Here is a 25,136-nt window from a genome sequence, read left to right on the forward strand (position 1 = left end):
TTGGGGCGGGCTCTATGGTTCCCTGAGGGTGGGGGCTCCCCCCCCGGGAGAGGTGATGCTGAGTCCGATCTCGCCCCTAAGGTGGGGGCCTGGCCACGCGGCTTTCACGGTTTACAGCCTCGGAGGGACAGCCATTTTTTTTAAGGTAAGCCAGCTTGAGTCCCATGCCAAATAATGCGCGCTGGCAGCCATCTTTACCACGGGCAGACTCACTGCGCCATAGAGCCCGCGGCGAGGAGGGTGGCCATCTTGGCTGAGGGCAGCTTCGCTTCACTTGTATTGAAAATAGTGGTAGATGGCCGCCGTTTCAGTTAAAGGAATATGCTAGGTCCTGAGCTGAGGCTCGCAGGCCGGACGCCAGTGCTGTTTCGGCTGATTACAAGTGGGCCAGCCTAGTCCTCGAGCTCCAAATGAGAGTGAGGTTGATTTTCCAAGGGAACCAGAGCTGACTGAAACACACCAGCAGAGGCAAGTTATTGTGAATGAACACATGGATCCAAGACCTCAGCACCTCCAGCTGGGGCTGCACTCAGAGGATTTAGGTTTACGTTAATGCCTGTAAATAAAATACCTATCGGTGTTTCAGCAGTATCGGATGCTGAGTGTCTTTTGGTGGGGCAAAAAGACCCAGTGTTTTCAAAGAAGCCTAGTGCCCGGCCCAAGGAGCAACTCCGAAAATCTGCTCCCAAGGCCACCTCTCCCTCTCCATCTCTCTCTCTCTCTTTTTCAGCCTAGAGGTTTGCCACGTGCTCATCTGGTCAAGAGACATGGGCTTTGCCAGGCTGAAGAGGGAGTAGCTTGCTAGAAAGTGTCAGAAACATCTTCAATGACAGTGAATGTCCACCGTTAGCCCTAGTGCCTTGGCATCATGCAAGGATGGGGGTGGGCCTCCAAGACCGGCAGTTTCCAAATAAGAGAGTTTTTGCCTTCTACTAAAAATGCCTTGACTGGCACCAGTCAATACACTGTAATAACGGTGAACCATCCTGGAAGAGGTGGAATGGTCTTCGGGTGCAGCTCCCAAGTCACCTGTGCTGCAGAAAGCCTGAGGAGGTCTCAGTATGAGGCTTATGGACTCAACCCCAAGCCGGTTGCAAAGGAAACAGCAAAGCGGCAATGACCCAGTCACTCCCCCGTCCAACTCGCCCTCTTGTGAGGGATGCTAGGTTGGGTGCCCACTCTCACTCACTAGTGTCAGAGCCTCAGCACTTTGTACAAATATGAACTGGTTCCCAATCTGTGGCATTTACAGTAATTCAACTGTTAAGTGTGTCCACAGCTGGGACTTCTCCCACATTCCTACAGACCTACCACTCCATTTTCCTGCTTCAAGCACCTATGAAGTATGCAAGATGTACTATGCTAATATTCCCCCCCACCCCCTTCCCAGTTTGCTGTGTGCTTCTGTAAATTAGTTGCTGGTCATAGAAGGGACATGTTTGTCAGGCTGTGTGCTCTCACCACCTACTGACAGAGATGTAAATGGTTTTCCACTCCTGTTTAGACCTGGATCAAAATGGGGGACAGCCAGGACCACCTAAAATGACATGTCTGGTTTCATAGATTTCATAGACATTAGGGCTGGAAGGGACCTTGGAAGATCATCGAGTCCAGCCCCCTGCCCCAGGGGCAGGAAGTCAGCTGGGGTCATAGGATCCCAGCAAAATAAGCATCCAGATTTATCATGAAGGCGTTCAATGTAGGTGCATGAACCACCTCCGGTGGCAGGCTATTCCAGACCTTGGTGGCTTGGACAGTGAATTAATTCTTCCTTATGTCCAGCCTGAAAAGGTCTTGCTGGAGTTTAAAACCGTTTGACCTCGTCATCCTTTGGGGCGCTCTGGTGAACAATTGTTCCCCCAGATCCTGGTGGTCACCCCTGATAAACTTATAGGTGGCCATCAGCTCACCCCTGAGCCTGCACTTTTCCAGGCTAAAGAGCCCCGTGGCTCTCAGCCTGCCATCGTAAGGTCTATTTTCCTGACCTCTGATCATGCGCGTGGTTCTTCTCTAGACTCTCTCAAGCTTCTCCACATCCTTTTTGAATTGAGCCCAAAACTGAACGCAGTACTCCAGCTGCGGTCTCACCAAGGCCGAGTACAATGGAAGAATGACGTCCTGGGATTTGCTTGAGAAGCATCTATGGATGCAAGCCAACATTTTGCTTGATTTACTGGCTGCAGTATCACATTGAAGGCTTATATTCATCTTGTGGTCAATCATGACTCTGAACAGGCTGAAGGAGCTAAGCAGACCCGGAGGAAGAAACGTTGAGTGCTCGTCATAGGTGGCTCCATCCTGAGAGGTACAGAGGGTCCCATCTGTCTCCAGGACCCCTGGACACATGAGGTCTACTGTCCGCCCAGAGCAAAGATTCAGGATGTGACAGGGATGATCCCAGCCATTATCTGGCCTGCTGATTACTACCCCATGGTCCTAATCCATGTGGGCACTAATGGTGCGGCCAGGAGAAGCCCTGATCACCTGATGATGGACTACCACACTCTGGGGGGCATGCTGAAGGAGATAGGGGCACAGGTGGTATTCTCTTCTGTCCTACCAGTGAGCAGACCTGGAAGACAACATGAGACCTGCATCAGAGAGGTCAACTTGTGGCTTTGGAAATGGTGTCTCGAGGCAGGTTTCAGCTTCTTAGACAACAAGTGTCACATCAGGACAAGAGACATGCTCGGGTGGGATAGGCTTCACCTTTCCCCCAAAGGTAAGTATGTGTTCTCTTCTAGGTTGGCTGATCTCCTCCAGCAGGCTTTAAACTAGGCTCATCGGGGAAAGGGGAAGACGAGGGCGGAGGAAGCCTTGGACCACTAAACCAAGCATCACCCACAAGAACAGCCCAGCCTAGACCGACGATGACCAGAACAAATACCCAGGTAAGCAACAGGGGCCCGGGTAGTACTGGGATTAGGGGGGCAGTGCATGCATCTTCAGAAGGCCTCAAATGCCTCTACACTAATGCTCATAGTATGGGGAACAAGCAAAACGAACTTGCCCTCCTGCTAACTAACACCAGCTCAGACACAGTGGGGCTCACTAAGACGTGGTGGGACCCAACGCACGACTGGGTGGTGAATATCAAGGGCTATAGGCTGTACAGGAGGGATAAGACAGGGAGGAAAGGTGGGGGTGTGACGCTATATGTCAAGGAGAAATACACATCCTCAATGAGTAGCACTGGGTCAGAGGAGGGGCACTCTGAAGTGCTCTGGGTTAGAATACAGGGCAGTCGAGGGGAAAGAGATTTAACGGTGGGGGTCTACTACAGACCACCCAACCAAGGGGAAGAGCTAGACCAGGAATTCTTAAGTCAGCTCATGGAGGCAGTTAGGTCAAAGGACATGGTCATCATGGGTGACCTGAACTTTCCAGACATCTGCTGGGAGGAGCAGACAGCCAGGTCTGACCGATCACATAGGTTCCTAGCCAAGATATGGAACCTCCATCTAACCCAGGAGGTGCACTGCCCCACCAGGGGAGATACCTTGTTGGATCTGGTCCTGGCCACAGGCAATGACCTGGTGAGGGGTCTGCGGGTGCTTGACCACCTGGGCGACAGTGATCATCGGCTGCTGGAATTCACCATCCAGTGCAAGGTGGCAAAGGCCTGCAGCAAGGCAGCATCCCTGGACTTCAGGAGGGTGGATTTCAATGAGGAGAATAGTTGGGGAGGCACTGAGGTCCCAGAGCGGAGGGGAGTCAGGTGTCCAAGAAGAATTGCTGTTCCTTAAGGAGACAATCCTCCAAGCCCAAAGGGAGTTAATCCCAACACGGATCAAAGGGGACAAGAGGGCACAAAAGCCCCCATGGCTTACCAAAAGCATCCAGGAACGTCTTCTAGCTAAAAAGGAGGCATACACCCAATGGAAGGGAGGAGCCATCACCAGGGAGGACTATACCCCTCTTGCTCAGGGCTGTAGGAGGGCGGTCAGGAAGGCCAAGGCAGCGATGGAACTGGGACTAGCTATCCAGATCAAGAACAACAAGAAGTCCTTTTTTAAATATATAGGGGGTAAAAAGAAGGTACTGGGTAACATGGGGCCTCTGCAGGACATGATAGGAAATCTGGTGGTCACACCAGACAGCAAAGTTAACCTATTTAACAATTTTTTTGCCTCCTTTTTTCTGAGCAGGGACCAGGTCATTTCCCCACACTGGGACCCCCATAGGTCCCAGGGGAGGTGCACCCAGGCCTAGGGTCAGAGAGGATCTAGTTAGGGAACTTCTGGAGGAACTGGACATATTTAAATCAGCAGGTCCTGATGATCTCCACCCCAGAGTGCTGAGGGAATTAGCAGAGGTCATTGAGGGACCCCTGGCACAGCTTTATGAGCACTCATGGTGCTTTGCTGATGTGCCAGAGGACTGAAAAGGGACAATGTGGTTCCCATTTTCAAAAAAGGGAGGAAGGAGGACCCAGGAAACTATAGGCCTGTTAGTCTTACCTTGGTCCTGGGTAATTATCCTGGCACATGTCCATGAGGGGCCAGCAGGAGAGATTATGCTTAGGAGCAACCAACATGGGTTCATTAGAGGCAGGTCCTGTCAGACCAACCCGGTGGCCTTCTATGATCTGGTCACAAAATCCTTGGATGCAGGTGTCGCGGCAGACATAGTCTTTCTGGACTTCAGGAAGTCCTTCGACACTGTCTCTCACCCCATTGTCATTAAAAACTAGGAGACTGTGGTGTCAATACCTACACAGCCAGATGGGTCACTAATTGGCTGGAGGGCCACACCCAGAGAGTGGTGGTAGATGGGTCTTATTTGACCTGGAGGGATGTGGGCAGTGGGGTCCCCCAGGGCTCGGTCCTCGGGCCCGCACTGTTCAACATCTTCATCAGCAACTTGGACAATGGGGTGAAAAGCACCTTGTTCAAATTTGCAGATGACACTAAGATGTGGGGGGAAGTGGGGACGCTAGAAGGGAGGAATAGGCTGCAATCAGACCTGGACAGGCTACAGGAGTGGGCAGATGAGAACAGGATGGGTTTCAACACTGACAAGTGCAAGGTGATGTACCTGGGGAGGAAGAACTAGCAGCATACCTGCAGGCTGGGGTACTCCCTTCTCATCAGTGCAGAGGCAGAAGAGGATCTTGGAGTCATCATTGATGCCAAAATGAACATGGGCCGACAGTGTGGGGACATGGTCAGGAAGGCCAACCGCACCTTGTCATGCATCCACAGATGCATCTCAAGCAGGTCCAAGGAGGTGATCCTCCCCCTCTATGCGGCGCTGGTCAGGCCGCAGCTGGAGTACTGCGTCCAGTTCTGGGCGCCGCACTTCAGAAGTGATGTGGACAACATGGAGAGGGTCCAGAAGAGGGCCACTCGCATGATCAGGGGGCAGCAGGGCAGGCCGTACGAGGAGAGGTTAAGGGACCTGAACCTGATCTAATGGCCATTTACAAACTAGTCAGGGGGGACCAGCAGGCATTGGGAGAGTCCCTGTTCCCCTGAGCACTGCCAGGAGTGACTAGATATAACAGTCACAAGCTGGCAGAGGGTAGATTCAGACTAGACATCAGGAGGTGCTACTTCACTGTCAGGGTGGCTAGGATGTGGAACCAACTTCCAAGAGAAGTGGTGCTTGCTCCTACTCTGGGGGTCTTTAAAAGGAGGCTGGATGAACACCTTGCTGGGGTTGTTTGATGCCAGTATTCTTTCCTGCCATGGGAGGGGGTCGAACTTGAAGATCTGCTCAGGTCTCTTCTGACCCTACCAACTATGAAACTCTGACCCCCAAGTCCCTTTCATCCATAGTGCTAGCCAGTGTAGCACTGCCAAGCCTATAAGGATGCTGCAGATTTTTCCTCCCAAGGTGGAGAACTTTGCATTTTTCGGTGTTAAACACCATCAGGTTCTCATTTGCCCATTTCCTGAGCCTGTCAAGGTCAGCCTGGATCACCCTCCTGTCCTCAGGTGTAGATGCTTTACCCCAGAGTTCGGTATCATCAGCAAACCTGGCCAGTCTGCTTCTGACTCCAATGTCCACATTATTAATGAAAATGTTAAACAATATAGGTGCAAGGACAGAGCCTTGAGGGACCCCACTGGTCACAGCGCACCACGACAATTGACTTCCATCAACCACCACCCTCTGAGTCTGACCACAGAGCCAATTTCCCAGCCGGGAGATCATGGTGGACCCGTGGCCGCAGTTGGCCAGTTTTGCCAAGAGGTGATTATGGGATACCGATGGAAGGCTTTTTGAAGTCAAGATATATGACGTCAATCTCCTCTCTCTTGTCTAGGTGATAGGTCACCTGGTCGTAAAAGGAAATAAGATTGGTCGAGCAAGACCTACCTGCAACAAACCTGTGTTGGCTATCCCTCAGGATGTTGCTGTGGGCCAGTCTGTTCATAGATTTCATAGATTTCATAGACATTAGGGCTGGAAGGGACCTCGGGAGATCATCAAGTCCAGCCCCCTGCCCAAAGGGCAGGAAGTCAGCTGGGGTCATAGGATCCCAGCAAGATAAGCATCCAATTTACTCTTGAAGGTGTTCGATGTAGGTGCTTGAACCACCTCCGCTGGCAGACTGTTCCAGACCTTGGGGGCTCGGACAGTAAAGAAATTCTTCCTTATGTCCAGCCTGAAATGGTCTTGCAGGAGTTTGTGACTGTTCGACCTCGTCATCCCATGGGGCGCTCTGGTGAACAGATGTTCCCCCAGATCCTGGTGGTCACCCCTGATAAACTTGTAGGTGGCCATCAGATCACCCCTGAGCCTGCGCTTTTCCAGGCTAAAGAGTCCCATGGCTCTCAGCCTGTCATCGTAAGATCTGTTTTCCTGACCTCTGATCATGCGCGTGGCTCTCCTCTGTTGAGAATGGCCTCTTTATAATAAACTTTTCTAAGACCTTCCCTGGGATTAGAGGTCAGGCTGATGGGCCTGTAGTTTGCTGGATCAACTTTCCTCCCTTTCTTGAAGATAGGCACCACATTGGCCTTCTTCCAATCTTCAGGCACTTCACCAGAGCACCAGGAGTTCTCGAAGATCTGTGCCAGGGGCTGGGCTATGACGCTCGCCAGCTCCTCGAGTACTCTGGGGTGTAGATTGTAAGGGCCAGCTGACTTGAAGGTGTCCAGCCTCTCATGAGGTCAGCATTGATGGAGGGCAGGGAATCTCCCTCACCCAGGCCTCCCTCACCCAGGTCCCCCTGTCCTGTAGTGGGCAGGGGCGTCCCGTGGGACTGACGGACACAAAGTACTCATTTAATAGGTTGGCTTTTTCCTGGGCGTCAATTGTCAGTTGTCCCATCTGGTTTAGCAGGGGTCCAATGTTGCCCTTGCTTTTCCTCCGGCTCCCCACATATCTAAAAAAGGACTTTTTATTGTCCTTGATACTTGTAGTTAGCTGGAGTTCAGTTGCAGCCTTGGCTTTCCTGGTTCTCGCCCTGCAGGTTTACAGCCTTACAGCCATGTTGACATCAGATACTTGGTCCTATGCCAGTGTCCTGTGGAAGGGCACTCATACACGAGGGTCAGCATACTACAAAGAGGTTTATTTGGTTGATCTGGAAGTGTGTGTGTGAGTATAACAAATCAACAAAGAGAAGGAGTTACATCAGACAACCCAAGTAACAGATCCCAGCAATGGTCAATAGCAGCGATTCCCATGCATGAAGGAAGTAAGCACACGCCAAGATCAGGCACTCCCTTTCCAGGGATTCTTCAGCTGGCAGAGCTCAGTTTGAGGTGCTCTGAACTCTGTAGAGCCCCTTAGTCTGCTTTGTATGGAGGGATCTATCTTACCTGCCTGAGAGACCTGTCAGAAGCCTAGGTTATGCTAGAAACCAAGACCTGCTCTCTGTAGAGCCACAGTGCTTCCATTACAACGTTGCTGCTCATTTTGCCATCAAGTGGCTAGACAAGTGAGGGGAGGCTGTTTTATAAAGTGCATTCTTCTAAAGAAATAACAATCTTGTTAACATTTGAGGTAAGTTGAAATTAATTTCTCCAAGTCCTGAAGTCTTAAAAAGTCTCTAACATGGGGCCAGCCTGTTAGAGGAAAAGATTTTTTGTTTAGGTTTCCAATTAAGTTATAACAGAGTTCTTATCTCAATTCATCTGCAGATGAGCTGTTCAGCAATAACTGTGCTTCGAGGCTGAAAGGCAAAGATTCTGAGATGAACCCAGACTTTTATACTCTAGGGCTTGGCTAAAATATCCAAAAGTTTACTAAAGAAGGAAGGGGAAAAGTATTCTTAATAAGTGCTACTTTAATTAATATTCATATGACTATTCTTATTCCCTATGTAATATATATCTTGTCTGAAATTAGGCTTGTCTAACTACTAAATGTGGTTAAGCAATCTTTAGTGAGACCTTTAACCTAGTTTTTCCATTCCATCTTTCTTAACTTTTCTAAAATGACTCACACCTTGTGACATCCTCCAACCTATCATTTCTTTTGCCTTTTCTTCTCTTACCCAAACTTTGGTCGAATGAATGCAAGCAAATCTATGCTATATTACTGTTAAGCAACCTAAGGCCTACTATAGTCTACAGTTACTACCAGTCTCCAGGCAGTCCTGCAGGTACAGCAGTTTAGCACCTGGCTATACAGACTGCCCATTTCAGGGCCATTCAGTGATCATAAGATACCTGTTTCTACATTGCAGTTGGGGAAACAAGCAGTTGAGTAGCTGCATTGACAAGGATGATGGTTAGGTGGACACAATGTTGAATGTTGCTGGTGACACTAAAAGTCATTCCTGTCCTTTACATCTCTGCCACATACATTAGCAGGGAGATGGGCAAGGATGCAAGTTATGGAAAAATCGACATCTCTGAACCATTCTGACAAATGTTGTCCTAAAGATTAAAGAAAGTGTTTTGATCCAGATAAGAGGTCACCTTCCTCCTCAGTCTAAGGATGGAATTCATCCCAGCATAAATTCCACCTCTGGTCTTACTGGCCCTGGTGAAAATGATTTAGATACCCAAAGCAGAACTTGAAAGGACCTTAATGGGGCATGGATCTGGTTTTCTGTTCTCCATGGAAAAGCATAGTAAAACCTGGATGTTCTCATTGTATGGAGAAAAACCCGGATTTTCTCCTTTAAAGGAGAAAAATGCAAGAAATGGTGGGTTTCTGCTTGCAGGCTGGCAGAGTTCCAGCCTACAAGGGGCTGCGGGGAGTGAGAGGAGGGCAGTCAGGCAGGGTGTGCCATGTGCATGGGTGCATGTACACATGCACATGGCCACCAGAAGCCTGGAAAGCAGCTTCTGCAGGTAAGTTGGGGGGGGATTGAGGCCCCCATAGTGAGGGTGGGAGTTAGGCAGGGCTGAGACTGGGGCTGCTGCCCAGCCTGGGTGCTGTGCGGGGCTTGGGGCCCAGGGTTGGAATGTGCGGCCACCGCCCCCGCACTCCCCGGACAAGCTGCCTATGGCCCTGTTCCCCTCCCTGCCCGGGTGCTGGGTGCAATTGCCCCCCAGATTTGTGCACAGGGTGGGAATGGGCTGCTCACTGTGGGCTTGGGACTTGTCACTCTGCTGCCCTCCCTGTGGGGCCTTTGCAGCCTTTGCAGCCCAGTTGGTGGGACCTGGCATGGCAGGGTGGAGTGGGGCAGGGAAGCTCAGTGCCACTGCTGGAAGCCATGCGCCACAATGGCGAGGTGCCCCATGGTCACCTGAAAGCAGTGGGAGTGGTGGCACAGAGTTGTGCCCTCGCTGCTGCTAGGCGGGCAGGGGGCACTTTGCCAGGGTGGCACGGAGCTCCCAGTGGCAGCACTGAGCTTCTCTGCCCAGCCTCGCTCTTCCTTGCCATGCTGGGTTCTGCCCGCTGGGTTGTGGAGGCCCTGGGGGAGGGCAACAGAGCGGGGAGCCCCAAGCCTGCAGTGGGCAGCCCATATCTGCCCCCCCCCCCCCCAGCGGGCTGCACTCTGGCCGTGCTGCCCTTGGGGAAGGGTGAAACTCGGCTCCATGCTCCTCCACAGCAGCCACTGCCTCCCACTTGGGCACTGCTGGTGGGGCAAGGTGCTGTGGACCTGGGTGTCTCGCTCCTAGGGCCGGCCTGTCATATCTTGCAAAACCTGCAGCCGCAGGGGGCACTGCAGCCAAAGGGCCCCCTGTGTCCAGCCACTCGCCAACCCCTGCCACCGACATTGCATCTGCTGGCTTCACATCCATCCGCTCACTACCCCTCCCGCCGCAGATGCTGCTGCTGCTGCTGCCCCGCTCGCCACCCCCCACCCCTCCACACCACCGGTGGCAGCTTCTTCATGTCAGGGGGCCCCCAAAAATTGTGGGCCATCCCTGCTGCCCCATAGCCATGGCAGCTGGGGGCCCGTCCGGCAGAGCTGTGGGTGTGGAGAATGGCAGGGCACCTTTGGTGCCTGCCACTTTAAGAAGCTTTAACATACCGTGGGGCAGCCAGGATGCAGCTTAATAAGGCTGTCAGATGACTGCAAGAGGGATTGGGGGATGGGGCTGAGCAGCCTCAGTATAAGCCCAGACCCTCAGAGCTGAGCAGGAAGTTGCTGTAGGGGGCCAGAAGGACAATATTGCCTGTCTGTAGCTGCTTTTCCCAGAACACCTGGTGGTTCAGGGCAGGACCTGTGGGGATGGAGGAGGTTCCTGGTCCTGGGGAGTGACCTAAAACCACACCCTGCTGGGGCTGGATGATGTGGTGAGGCTGCCTGTGGCAGGGTGGTCCCTAGGATATGCCACACCTGTACCTCCCTAGTGAAAGGTGAGTATGGGGTGCCATATAGTCTCAGCCCCCATGACCTGGTAGATTACCCTGTAGAAGGGACAGGCAAGGGGTCCAGGCATGTCATCAGGCCTGAGACACAAGAGGCCAGGGTTGGATACAGGTATGGGTGAACTGGGTGACTGCCTGGGGCCCAGACAGAAAGGGAGCCTGGAAATGGTAATTTTTTTTCTGTTGTCCAATTATTATTGTCATTATCATTATCTCTGGCAAAGGGTGGGGGGTGATACTAAAAGTTCACCAGGAGTCTAAGTATGGTGCTGTAAGGGGCGTAAGGCTGAGAGCCCCAATGAGGGTGGTGGTGTAGTAGCTCCAGTGGGGGTGCGTGAAAAAGCAGTAGAGCAATCAAGTGAGAAGGTCGCATAGGGTAGGGTCTGTGTTGGCCAGCATGAACAACTGCGCATAGGACAGCCTTAGTGACTGAGTGAGCTGGGTTTGGAGGGGTCCAAGAAGGCTGACCTGTATGGGAGTATGAGGATGAGCAGCTCAGTACCTAACCAAAGTAACCTTGGCTAGCCCATACTGGGGCCAGGACCAGACTGGTCAAAGGACCAGACCAGACTGGTCAAAGGCCAGGACCAGACTGGTCAAAGGACCACTGCAAGGGACAGCCAGAGGCTAGAGGCCATGAGTCCCAACTGGCCTAGAGGTGAGGCTAGGGCCAGTGAGGCCAAAGGTCCTAGAGGGGGCCACAGCCATGCGGGAAAAAGGGTTTAGGGAGTTTTGCAGCCCAGAATGAGGGTGGAGTAGACCGCTTGAGAAGGAGGGATCCAGGTGGGGTGTGAACGTCAGGCAGGCGTAGAGTGAGGTTCATTGTGGTGCCAAAGCCACATAGTGATGCCATTTCTAAGGCATGGGATACAGTGTAGGGATGGTACGGAGCCGTGTATTACACCCTTGGCATTGGGCAGTAAGTGGGTAGCCTCCCGCCTTGTAAACATCTGTTTTGGTTACATCAAAAACAAGGGAGGTGGGCAGACCAAGGATTAGACCAGCTGCGAGACAGCCCCCTGCCACAAGAGTGAGGGGCATCAGCAGGGCCATGGGGCTGTGGGTGGCAAGTGAGGGGCAATGGCACGGGCAGGGCAGAGCTACAAAGCAGTGGTGGGGAGGGGCAGCCACAGCTAGACCCGCATCCTGGTGAGCAAAGGAGGTAGGGGGAGCTCTGATTTTCCATGATAAACTCAAAATGAAATGCCAAAATTTATAGGTATTTAGAATTTGTTTTTATTATAGTGACTGAGCCACTGGTAGGCTTCCAGATTGCTTTAAAATTATAAATATATCAATCATGTAAAAACTGTAAGTATATCATATATGTAAATGTATAATGGCATTTCATTTTAATCATGGAAAAACATGGATTTGGAGGTTTTAAAATAAGAGAACTTGTGATTTTTTTTTTTAAACAAAGCCAGGATCCCCAGTGATGTTCCCAGGCCACAAGTGAGCTGCACTTTTGCTGCAGAAGGTGAGACAGCCTCAGCTTCTGCCACAGAACAAGTTTGCCCTGTGATGGAAGTGAGTTTGTCTTGTCAACATCCATGAATGCAGAGGAAGGAAGAAAAGCCACAGGTAGGAATCATTTCACCACTTAACTGTTCCCCAGAGGGCTAAAAAAGCAAAGAAATACAAGCTAAAGCTACAGCAACTAAACCAGCACCAAGGAAAATGTTAAAGGAATGGGGCACCAAAGAGTAGTTGGTAGAATCCTCCACATTCCTGGTTTTCAGGGGCTTGATGATCCGCTTCCTTTGGGTCAGGATGGCTTCTCTGGCTCCAGCCCACTTTCCTGGCCCCCTCAGGCGGTACTGGTATGGTGTGCACGGGCCAAAGAAGACCTCCATGGCTAGCTTAGTATCCGTGAGGAAGAGAGACAGCAGGTTGGGTTTGAACCCTGCCAGGCTGGCAATTTCATCCAAGTATGAGATATAATCCACTTGCAGAGTGTGGCGCTGGGTTTTCACATACCTGCAGAGAGTGAGAGAGAGAGAAAACATTGAGGCATAGACTGTACTGGCCAGCAAATGGCATTCCTGAGAGGCACTGCCATAAAGACCTTGGATCCCTCTGAAATGACAAGGGAAGAGGATGTCCATTTGTACACAGTGCTCTGTCTGCTGGGTGACTCACATCCAGAAGGTTGGGCTAGATGACCTATGAAGTCCCTTCCAACCCTACTTCTCTATCATTTCCATGATTACTGCTATGGGAGTAAATCTGTTCTTCATTCACCTCTGTGTAGTGGATTCAACTGGCACGTATATGTCATGGGGATGTTGTGCTGGTCCTTAGGATGTGGCTGAATTTCACTTTCTGCCCCTTAGATGAGCTGGATGCATTTTCTAACCTCAACCTTTGTTCTGTCTTCCCATTCAGATCTTTCTGCAAAGTTTTCTCAAAGCCTATGTGCCTAGGTAAAATTTAGGGGCCAGCCCTCCTGAAAGTTAGATTACTAGTAGGAATTCCTCAGCATGCAAGAAAAAAGGGCATGGGAACTTATACTCAGCTGTCTGTAGAGTTGTCAGTGCTTGGTATTAGAAGGCGTTTTATGTTTTTCCAGTAGCTGATAACTACTAGCATCAAACTCAGATTTTTTTGCCAATTTTTTGGCCTTATTCAAGTTCTTTGCTATTTCCTATGCTTTCCATGTGACTGAAACTACAGGTTGCCCTTAGTCAGAATGACCACCATTTCCCTACTGCTTTCTCATATAGAAATAGGCTTCCCCCACCCCACTACACAGAACTATTGTGTGAGGTAGAGAATAACGTAACAATATATGGAAAGAATTATCTGGCAGATGAATAAACCCACTCATACGTATATTTTTTTTCTTGTCTGGGGGTGGGGTGGGGAGGTAGTCCTCTTCTCAAAGATTAACTGTGATGATTTGTATAAACAGTCCCCCAAGATAAACCACACACCCCAAGGAAACCCCACTCCTGTGTGACCACATTTTTCTCAGAGCCAAGTATAAAAACACAAACCAAACTATTGACAAGTCTACTTAATGTTGTTCTCAGATCTCACTAAGGCCCAGACTTTCCTCCAGCTCCTAGTCTGTGCTTCTCGTTTGGTTGTTACCTTATCTTCCGTCCAGTTCCCACCCTGCCTCATCTCCAGTTTCCTGGTTCCCAGCATGGATTTTTTGCTTGCCCTTTGTGCTTCAATTCTGGCCCAGTCCTTTGTCAACAGCCCAATTCTAACCATCACTCCAGACTACCCACATCTGGCTTACAACATGCATGGTGTAATAATAACATGTCATTCTCCTGAGGCAAAGGATGTGTATGTGAAAGGCAACAGGTATTGAATACTGTGGTGATATGCAGGAGCAAGAAATGAACCAGGGAACTGGGTGGGAAGCTCGCAGGTGGCCAGTCTTCCACAGGGCTAGCACTTATTGTTTCTTATAACAGTTCCTACCGTTTTGCCATTTCTTCCTGCTTCTGGGTAATGTCAGCCAGCATATCACTTGTAGAAGGCAGTTCATTTAACCCTAAGAAAAAAACAAAAGCCCAGTTCTGAAAGATGTTCAAGGTAGTGCTTTCAAACACAGAGCTGAGGACTCCAGAGCAACCAAAAGAACAGAGAAAATAGCCCTAGGGAAGAAGAATCTTTTTGCTCTCTATCCTAGCTCACATTTTGCTCCAAGTGAAACCCCACAGAGTGGAGGCTCTGGAACCCTCGTAAAAACCTCATGATGACAGGACACTAGATATTCAAGAAAGATGTTGGACTTCAAAACTTAGGGGAGCAAAGAAGTGGGGCAAGAGCCAAGGTACAAACAGAGTAAGAGAGAGACTCTAGCAGAAGAGAGAGGGATGGGATAGGGTGGGGTGGGGGAGAGAGCGAGAGCAAGCAGGAGCAAGAGAGAGCAAGCCAAGAAGAGCCTGTAGGCAAACCAGAAGCAGAGCTGGTAATGGCCTTTGTAGGGGAAATGAAATGTTTCACTGAGAGAGTCTAAACAAAGCATGCAGGCCCTTATGCATCCTATAAAAGCAAGACAACACAGTGCAAGAAAATCCCCTTTAAGTTGAAAGATGGCAGGTGACAGGAAAAAATAACAGCAAAGTTGGGGGATGGTGATGTTTTGGGGCTTTCTTTAGAAGTTCTGAAATACCTGGGTTTTCTTTACCCAGAGGCTGCTAAACAATTCCCTTGGGATTATGGCTTACATACCCTTGAACACACGTGTGGCCCAGCGACCCTGAAGCTCTGAGATAGGCATGAGGGCCCCCAGTGGCTGGACGAAGCCGATGAAAGCCAACGTTGGTTTTTCCAGGTCAGGCGGAAAGACAAGCTTGTACAGGGAGACCTGGTTATCAACCACTTTGAGGCAGTCAAGAAATGGGAAGGAGAACTTGTATCCTGTAGCGAAGATAACCACATCGATGTTGTCTTCTATGGTGCCATCCTCAAAGATGGCAGCGGTTTCAGTGAACTCGCTCACATTTGATTTCACCCGCACTTTGCCAGTGATGATGCGGTTTGGCAGATCATCGTTGATGGTTGAATGCTGGCTGAGAAACCTGAATGGCATAGAAAGGGGTACAAAAATGTCCAGATTGGTTTGAGCAAGAAGTGACATGGCTCAGGCCTGGAGGCTGTCAGGAGAGAAGAAAACTCCCTCCTCCCTCCGTTGCATGGGCCAACACATCATGGGCATGCCCCAACAGATCATCCAGTCCACCTTGCTGCATGGCCAGTGTCTCTTCACACACGGCATTTCCTACAGCTTCTTTCAGTCTAATATTCAGACCATCTGGGTTTCCACTGCTTCTCTGGGTAAGTTCTTTGGGACCATCTGTTTATCCTATGCTTGCATAGTACTTAGCACCTAGGGATCTGACCAGGTGTGTTAGGCACTACGAGAATACAAATATCGCAATATGAATAAATAACCATGAAAGAACACAAAGCCATTAACTGCATGCTGGTCCCACAGCTCACCTTCTTCCCACCTCTTAAAGCTGTACACAGAATTGCTCCTGTTGGATCAGGAGACACCTTGCTATTTGTGAGAACTTGAAAAAAACACTTTACTATATTTCCTGATATGCTATTTCCAAGTGCAATCTCTGACTATGGATAGAGGGAGCTTTTAACTGCTGTAAAAGGGGTGAGGGTGCTGCCTCTGGAGCGCAGGCTATTAGGCTGTAATTGTTGCCTCTGAATGCCCCCATAGCCACATGAATTAGCTAAGTCAGGGCTGTTTCATTTCTAAGAGGCCAGGGGCTGTGTGCCTCTCAGGCTATTCTAGCAGGGGCCACACCAGCAGAGGCCATGGAGCCTGAGAGCTGCATGTTCCCCTCTGCTGCACCACGTGTCCAGCTGTACCCTGCATCCCCCTGCAGCTGTTCCTCATACCTCCCATTGAACTAGGGGCCCAGGTACTCCTCTCCCAATGCAAACCATGCCCTCTGCTGCACCATGTACTACCCCACTGCTGCTCCCCATGCTTCCCTGCTGGACCACATGCCCAGGCACTCTGATTCACCCTTAGTTCCCTGGCTGTGAGCTCCCTTGCTGCACTGTGTCACTCAGACACCCTGGACGCCAAGCTCTCCTGCACTGCAGGCTGCACTGCTCTGTACCACCCCATCCCATAGGGCAGGGGAAGCCAGAGGAAAGGAGAGCTTAGAATCCCCACCTGTTGCTTCAGCTGGGACAGTGTCAGGGACCTAGGCCTGGTGGAAGTCTGGGGCCACAATTTAACCTGTTGCAGGCTGTGTGGCTCATAAGCCAGCAGTTGGGCAGCCATAAGTGTAGTCACTGTAAATTTAATCCTGAATGAAACAGCAGCAGTTCTGCTACATTTGTATAGCTGCAGGAGCATGCAGGCATACATCGTACAGTTACCCATCAACCAGATGTTTTCACATCTGCACAGAAGTCAGTCCCAGTTACTGCAGCTACTCAGTGTATTGTTTAAGAGCTCACCACTACAAGTTCTTCCCAATATCCAGCTTAAATAATCCCTTTTTTAATGTCATCCCAGAACTACTCTGTCTATTCCCACGTGTCCTGCTAAGTGACTCTGCTTTGCATTTACAATGGGCAGGGGAGTTTGAAAGCAGTGGAAAGGCTGTTGTTTTGTGTATTGGATGTAGAAGAGGAGACATGCTCCAGGAAAGGCCAATTACAAGACTGACAAGTGCTGTGAGATCTGGCAGAGTAGCAAGAGGGACAGCTGCACCCAGGCAACAGAAAACAAATCTGTTGACAGCAATGGAACTGATAGTCATGCCCTGGGGCTGTAGTGTGAGTGGTCAGAGACCTTACATTCTGTCCTGGTGCCCATTACTCTATAACCCCTTTTGGTCCTCAACATATCCCAGATTTCCCCCCTTCCATAGAGTCCATTTAAAGGGAGATGATCCAGACTTGCTGGACACTTTACATATGTTCACAAAGAATTCCAGAAAGATGCCCTTTCCTTCCTAGCTCCCACAAGAAAGTCGCCCGGACTCCATAGCTCACCTGTGCTTAGGCTGTAGGCCATAGAGGGCATGGTTGAAAGCTTTATTCAGTTTCTGCTCTGCAAAATAGTTCACCATAGTGAAAGGCAGAGTGTCAATGAGAAGCTTGATGAAGCGAGTGATATAAGCTGCATCCGTGGGGTACCCTTCTTCCAAGATCCGCCTCTGTACCCATGCACCCCGCCTGCTGCTAAGCAAGACCTGAAGGAGGTAACAGTAGAAGAACCACTGAGAATCAACAGGACATTAAATGACTTTCTGATAGAGTCTTTGGGTGAGAAATGTTCTGCTGGCAGCAAGGAGTTCACAGCTATCTGCATTTCATTATAATTCCCTAGCTTGGGGCTTCTAAATTCATTAAAGAGCAGAGACATTTAAGCATCTTCATTGTACCCATAGGCTTCACTGGCCCAAAAACCAGACACCAGGTGCAAACACAGAAGAAGAGGCTTGAGGAAACAATAAGGTGAAGGTGGTTGGCATGCTGAGCAACTGCCCAGATGTTTCTGAGGCTTTTGCAAGGATCACAGCAAAGGAAAGCTTTAAGGAAGGACCTGAAGCAGGACAAAGAGATGGGGCTTGTAGCTGGTCATGGGGAACTTGCCCCACATGGGAAAACATACCCAGGAGCTTGTTTGAAAGTTTTGTAAGTGGGCATTAATGCTGAAATCAGGGACAGAATAGAGGTGGGCATTGTCATCTTGAGAGCCATGGGCATGATAAGCAGGTCACTCGCTCAGTTGCTTTATCTAAGTCAGTCCACTCTGTATTCAGGGTTTCCAACAGAGGTTGCCCCATTATTTTACTTCGGGCAACCTCATCCTCACATTAAATGAAACAAACAAACAACCTCCAAAACCTGATGTCTTCCTTCAGCTTTTGAGAGGAATGGCCTAAGTTCTGTGTTTTTTCCTCAGCATCACAGCCTCCTTTCTCCCTTGTCTTCCACTCCTGGAGTTTTTAAGCCTCTTTGTAAGCCCTCCCTCATCTACTAGTCATCTACTGCAGCTTACTCCCAGCCTTCCAGCCAGGCAGACTATTAACTGCTAAACTTCTGTAACTGGATTTCATCTCCCTGAAGGCTGAGTAGTGAGCACCTCCTTACAGCATGTCTACACCTAATCCTCAGCATTCCTAAAAAGGGACATTCTTGACCATGACCTATTTACTACCCACTTGCATATGCCAACCCCAATAATGTGGTGGTGAAGCCAATCCAGGTATGCTCCTGGCAACTACTCTCAAGACTTCCATCTCTAATGTGACTAGAAGATGCTACAGGGGATAGTTCTAGAGCAGCTTTGTTGCATGTACAGGCCTGGTACATGCAAGAAGTGGATGTGCAGGCTGTCCTCAAGAAAATTCCTCCCAGGGAGCATGGGGGATACACAAGAGAGAGGGCAACTATGGTCTTGCAATAAAATTTGCCACCATTTTAAAAGAACATACCTAGTTCTAGCCTTCAGATCTCTGTGCAAAACCACATGCAATGCAGTTAACTCTATCAGTAAAGCACAGACCTTACTGAACCCTGTGGGCAGGAAGGAAAGAACTAAGCTACTGGAGAGGAATCCTCTCCCTCCATGCAAAAGGTTATGGATAAATCAACAGCCCTCCTATGGCATCAGAGATAGGTGCTTGTTGCTTGGTGCCAGAAGCAGATAATTAGCCCATGAAATAAATGAATAATAATTTCCACATTATGCCATGGCCCATGCCTAGACTAAGTTAACAAACTTTGTAAGGCTCTGAATCCATTTCACCACAATCCTTCCAGCCAGCTGTGTCAGACAGCCATGGTCCAAGCAACAGGTCTAGCAGTGTTTTGTTTTATTATCACCCATTTTTCTATGCAAACCTGATCCTGCATACAAGCAGGGACTTGCAAACAAATGCCAAAGAGTCTGTGGAAATACAAGTCTGGTGCCTGGTATATACGTGCCAATATAGACATTCCTTGTACAAGGGTTTGGTATGAATAACACCTTCTTTGTTTCTATAAAGCCATTCTTGCTCACCTCATGGAGCAGTTTCAAAGGGCAGGGCCACACTCTCTGCTGCACTGAGATCTGCTTATCACAGGCAATGAGACTATCAGGAAGCTCCCCCAACCATCATCCTAATCTAAATTAAAGCATCTTAAGTCACATGCTGGTCACAGAGCTAACAGGCAACATCAGTTGGAAACTTGCAGAACAGATCTGTGCTGCAACATGCTCTGCTGTATGAGATGGGAAGGAAGCAGCTGGCATAGGAGCTGGCTCCACAGAGCTGCCCTCCCCTCTGGCATTCCCATCCCTCCAGCTGCAGTCATCATGACATGGTGAAGCGAATATGCTAATTTGAAACTGGATCTTAGGAGATGGTGTTACAGGATAGGAGATGTTAGCAAATGTGGTGGGGTGGGAAAGATGAAGTCAGAAAGGAACAGGTGTGGACACGGGCGCCTGAGCAGATTAAGGGAATGGAGAGTTTATCATGTTAAAGGAGACTGTGAGAGCTTGGCTTGTTTAGCCTAGCAAAAGGAAGGCTATGACAGAATAGAACTGCTGCCTATAAATACTGCTGGGGATAAACACCAGGGAGGGAGAAGAGCTGCTTAAGCAAAATCACCATGTAGCACAAAAACAAATATGTCTAAAATGGCTTAGAGTAAATTTGGGCTGTAAATAAGAATATGGTCTCTACCCATTAGGACAGTGAGTTTCTGGAGCAGCCTCACCAAAGGGGCACTGGGGCAAAAACCCCTACTTACTTATAAGGCAGATCTTGATAAATATATAAAGTGGTTTATGTGACCTGGTGGCCTGTGATAGTAGAGGATAGGATTCAGTGACCCAGGAGGTCGCTTCCCAGCCTATGTTCTGATAAATTATTGAACAAAGATCTAAAGAACAACAGTCACTGGGTGAATAGTGACCTTCTGCCTAGAACGTGGTCCAGATGACCTGTCTGGAGTGTAGAGTGTTCTGGGAAGAGAAGAGGGGACAGCAAGGGTTGGCTGCTGGTCCTGGAGGGTAGAAGAAGAGCGAAATGAATGAAGGGGAAAAAAGAAAGACTGGGTTCAGAGAGGGAAGCAATGAACACCTCACAGAGCATGAGGGTTTGTTCTGGAGATCATGCAGAGAGGTGGTATTGGCCACAGAACTTCTGTTTGCCATCGTTAAAAGAGAAGGCTAGGAGTTCTGGCAAGCCCAGAGTCAGCAGTGTGGTAAGTCAAAGTGATGCAGGGCCTCCAAAACACCAGAAAGAGCTGCTGGCAGTGCCCAGCATTCGCATGTAGCAGAACAGTGGAAAGTATTGTATTAGCCTGCAGGGAATGCTGGTGCTGAATAGGGTGTGCACACAAGAAGGGGAAAGTTGTAACACTTAATCTGAATTCACTGTACTTTTCAGGAAGGGACTCAGGTGATGAGGGATAATATGAACCAGACCTGGGAAAAGCCCTCCAGCCTTAGTGCCATTGGAGACTGTGTACTAGGTGGAGAACAACAGCAGATCAACCCAGTCCTGTTCACTCAGAAGGGAGTTTTAGTTTTAATCCCTGGTACCAACTGTTTTTTTTGCTTGTAACACAGTGACTGTATGCCCTAATGCACCATTCCACCCAGGGTGAGCTGCAAGCCTGATGTATTTTAACAGGGCCAATAAATTAAGCCAACCAAGTGTGAACTTGTGACAGTACAAAGGGGAAATCTGAATTGCTGGGTGTGGCTTTCCTTTCGTCCTCATCTCTACTTTCGGCAGAGGCAGTCTGCCTCTGTTCCACAGCAATTAATGGGGACTCCTCTGAGGGGCAGGGATCAAACAATGGAAGCGGTAAGATCTTCTCCCAAGCCTGCTAGATGAGCTGGAGAGGCCCTGAGCGTGATGGCACACTGGATGCAAGGTACAAGTATGAAAGGGGCAGAGTACCAGAGTGCTGAGTCAGTGACAGTCATGCACTATTCTGAACATATAGGGGTTAAAGGTGGTGGGGGACTTAATTCCCTGGAACAAACCTGATCTGCCGTGTAACTGAGCTCCACGGCTATGTCCAGTCCTGAATTCCCAATGCCAATCACGATCACTTTCTTGTCCAAGAACTCCTGGGAGTTCTTATAATCCCGACTATGGAAGTAGCGACCTTTGAACTTCTCAATACCTGCAAGAAAGAGCAGAGCAGCTGTGGCCATGCATCTGGCTGTGCATTGCTGTGGGTCCTGAGATTCAAAGGCAGAGAGGGTGTTACAAGGGTCTCCAGCATTCTTTCAGACCAAGGCCAGGAGACACCCACACATAAGTGGGAGAAAACAAAAAAATCTTAGTGGTCCATGTCCCTGGCATTTGTCATGTCATCATCTGGCTTGTTCTCCTGATCATAGAGTTCCCTAGGACTAAACGATCTCAGCCCCACCTAGATTTCCAGTGTAAAGGGCAGGCAGGAAAAGAGTAAGCCACATTTCCAAGCTTATTAAGCCTTCCGTGTACAAAAGGACACACAGAGGAGAAAGTTAAGGCTTTCCCTCCCCACCTCATCCTATTTCCGGGTTGCAACATTTTTTACACAAGGAAGGTGACCTGTTGATGATGAGAGCTGGTGTTAACAGAACACCCTGACCTGGTGCTGAAGATAGTTTAACAGCCTAAGGCCATATGGAGATGTGGCTGTGCTACATGCTTGCATAACAGCAGCAGAGAAGATACAGGGACACAGGATTTGATATCTACTAGTAGCAACCACAGTACTTACCCTGGATTACTGGAAAGTTTGGTCCCTGGTTTGCTACACCTTCACTGCCTGCTGTTATCCCTGCCAGCTAGATGAAGTAGTATAGGTAAGCCAGCACATACCCCAATTACACCTTATTTTGATAAGAGAACATACCCTGTAGGTGAGCTCCCTACTCCCACACTGCTTCCATCTCAGGTACAGCACTAAGCAGTAGCTTTATAAACAGCGTTTTCAATGGTACCTAGGGTTAAGCCAGTCCTAACTGAATGCTTTGGAAAGTCTAGACACCCAAGACAAGAAACCTCTGCTGATATGTCACCTCCTCCATCATGTAACTCTTCTAGACCTGGGCCTGATGAGAGGAAGGATACACTGGGATCAAAATATAGTGTATAAAGAGGCAGAGAGTCACAAGGGGGTGTTTTATTGCCCTTTACAACATACCTGGAAAGGACTGCAGTGGTAAATGGGCGTCAGAATGGTGACCACTGCAAACTAGGACTGCATCAAAGATGGCCAACTCCTGCTTCCCGTTGTTCTCTGTAACAACATCCCATTGGCCCGTAGTAGAGAAATCTGGGCGTTTTGTCACAGAGCAAACGTTGGTCTGAACAAAAAAGACAGGCATCAGGGCATTTCATCCTTTCTCTTGGAAATGAGCCCCCAGAAAGAGCCTCCTACCTCTGCTCCCTACCAGACTTACCATCTCCTCCAAATAACATAAGGCCCAAGCATAACTCAGATCCCCAGCATCAGGCCCTGTGAGGTCCCTGCCAGCCTTTATTACACTGCTGGCATATCCATTCCTGCAGGCTCCCACTGAGAGCCAGGCAGCAGCAGCTTCTAGGAGCTGGGCTGTGGCTTCATCTCAGGTGGGCCCCAGCTGAAGGCAGGTCAAAATACAGCTCTTTCACTTGGTCAGGGGTCCTCAAAGGACAGCAGGGGGTCCTGCCAGGCTCTGACCACCTAGGCCTGCTGTTGAATGCAACTGGAACAGGAGGAAGGTTATCTCTGGGGCCTCTGAAACATGACCTGCCGAATCTTTCACTACTTAACGAGGGCATCAAGTTTCATTGATGGCAAGATTCTTCCATGCAGGACCTGCTCACCTGCTGACATATCCATGTCCCTGGGCACACACATGTTAGAAATATTATTAAAAATGCATTATCAATAGCAGATTTAGAAAAAACACAGCTGCTAGCCCTCCTTGTCTCCTTAATGGGAGAGGGAAGGGGGGTTGGAAATTGAAGGGAAAACTACCAAAGGCTCTTTGTACTAAGGTATCACTCTCTCTTTGTTCTGCAAATTTACTATCTCTTTGTTACACTAAATCACACTTTCTTTCATGGCTCCCACATTTCTTAGGCTAAGATAAGAGTAATTGCCATTTTAGCCTTCAGGTTGAACCTTGAGTAACCTTGGGTCCCTTCTAAGCACGCGCAATAACCTAATACATATTAAGCCTATCCGCCCCGCATACTTAAGTAGTTAATTATAATGCACATGGGACGTATGAAGCGACATGTTTACATATATGTTTGTATGAACCGGAAATGAGTTGTAAGAGTTCCTGTTTCTGTACACGTGCCAGAAGAGAGGGGATAAAAGCCTGCTAATGATTGCTCCCGGGGGGGCAGAGGGTTTTGATCTTTTGTCTTCTCTCTCTGACCCTATTTGCAAATATATACCCTTTTGTATCACCAACAATGTGTGCCTGAAGGATCATTAATATTCATTGAGCCTCCAAAGAAACGAACCGAGAGAGAGTTTTTTTTACCTCACACATATGCAGACAAATGCACTGGCAGGCACAGTGTTCCCATCCTCCCCACAAGCACCCTCTCGCCATGTCAGCTCTCCCCTCACCTTGAAGCGGATGTACTTAAGAAGGTCGAAATGCTTAGCATACATGTGGAAATACTCCATGATTTTGAAATTGTGCATGTAGTTGGGAAAATCCTCCGGGATGGGGAAGTCACTGAAGCACATAATTTCCTTGGAGGTATTGATAGTGACTGATTTGTAGATACTGGCCCTGCCCTCTTCAGGATTTTTCTGCAGGGAAAAGGAGAATTGTTATAGAATCACAGGGTTGAGAGTATCATCTAGGATTATATACTCTCACTCCCTAAAATAACAAACTACTTTTGGAGAGGATGGTTTGGAACCTACAACTTCGGCCTTTCAAAGCAAATGTAGCACATTTCTGGGTTCATGGCCAACAAAGTAAAGCTCTTGATCAGTGATTCTCATCCTGGGCTATTGTGGGATTTCTTTAAGGGTTCCCTGTGTGTGGAGGTCAGTGTTTGCTCCCAAAGTGGCCTCAATGGGGTATTTCCAGGTTGGGAACACATATATGGGAGGGGGAGGCTTTTCCTTCACAACCCTGATATTCTGTGGGGGCAAAGGAAATTCCAATTTCTTTCTACTTTAGTGCAACTGGATGTGTTTCCATGGGAGACCCCAGATCACAGCTCAGATCTTGCAGGGAGCCAGAGCACCTGACACCATCTGCAGGGAGAACAAGGCCCACACACCCAAAGATTGCCAGTCTGCCAGCCAATGGCTCATCTATCCCTGCAAAATATTGAGATATGGCTGATGTATTTGATAAGAAGGGGTGAACCAGCTTCTTCCACATCATCCATACAATTGCCTCACTGACATCTTACCAGGGGTACAGTTTTTGTCTCTAAGCCTGAACTCAAGGCTCTAAAACAGTGGTCACCAACCAGTGGATCTCGATACACCAGTAGATCTTGGAGCCTCTTGAAGTTGATCTGAGGGTGAGGTGGGGGGCTAAGTGCCTGCCTGCATGCACACGCACACCTCCCAGCCCAGCAGGTCAGTCCGTGGGGAAGGAAAGGGGTGGGGGCTAGATTGAAGCCCCTGCAGTGAGGGACAGTGCGCAGAGGCAGGAGCAGGGGTAAGATAAGTGAGGCCCTGGCTGGATGGGACTTACCTGTTGGGGAGGCGTGCCCCCAAATAATTTTTTCTTGATCTGCCCCCCCCCCCCCCACTTCTCTAGTCCTCCATACTTTCTGGTGGTCCCAACATCAGAGCATTTAGAAATACTTTGGCTCCTACGAGGCTTGTGTTCACACCAAAACCCCATGCACCAAGCCTCTAGGCCTCCTCCAACCACTACAGACGCCAACCCAGCCCTGGAACATGGTGTCTTGATTTTATTACCAATC

The 25,136-nt window shown here is 49.2% G+C and overlaps 1 long non-coding RNA gene across 5 annotated transcripts; it reads left to right on the plus strand.

Moving 5' to 3' along the window:
- Positions 1 to 5: 5 nt before the first annotated feature.
- Positions 6 to 23,660, plus strand: LOC149863975 (uncharacterized). 5 transcript variants are annotated; one of them, XR_016442656.1, is made up of 5 exons: positions 6 to 145; positions 731 to 2,891; positions 7,424 to 12,312; positions 14,883 to 15,528; positions 20,619 to 23,660. It is a non-coding gene; the product is annotated as an uncharacterized LOC149863975 (long non-coding RNA). The 5 variants fall into 5 exon arrangements; XR_016442657.1 differs by having other exon boundaries at positions 7,424 to 7,959; positions 12,152 to 12,312; positions 14,883 to 23,658; XR_016442658.1 differs by having other exon boundaries at positions 7,424 to 7,959; positions 12,156 to 12,312; positions 14,883 to 23,658.
- Positions 23,661 to 25,136: the final 1,476 nt, after the last annotated feature.

This window comes from Crocodylus siamensis, chromosome 5 (assembly GCF_052110815.1).
Source record: "Crocodylus siamensis isolate JL-2025a chromosome 5, ASM5211081v1, whole genome shotgun sequence".
Classification (NCBI taxonomy): Eukaryota; Metazoa; Chordata; order Crocodylia; family Crocodylidae; genus Crocodylus; species Crocodylus siamensis.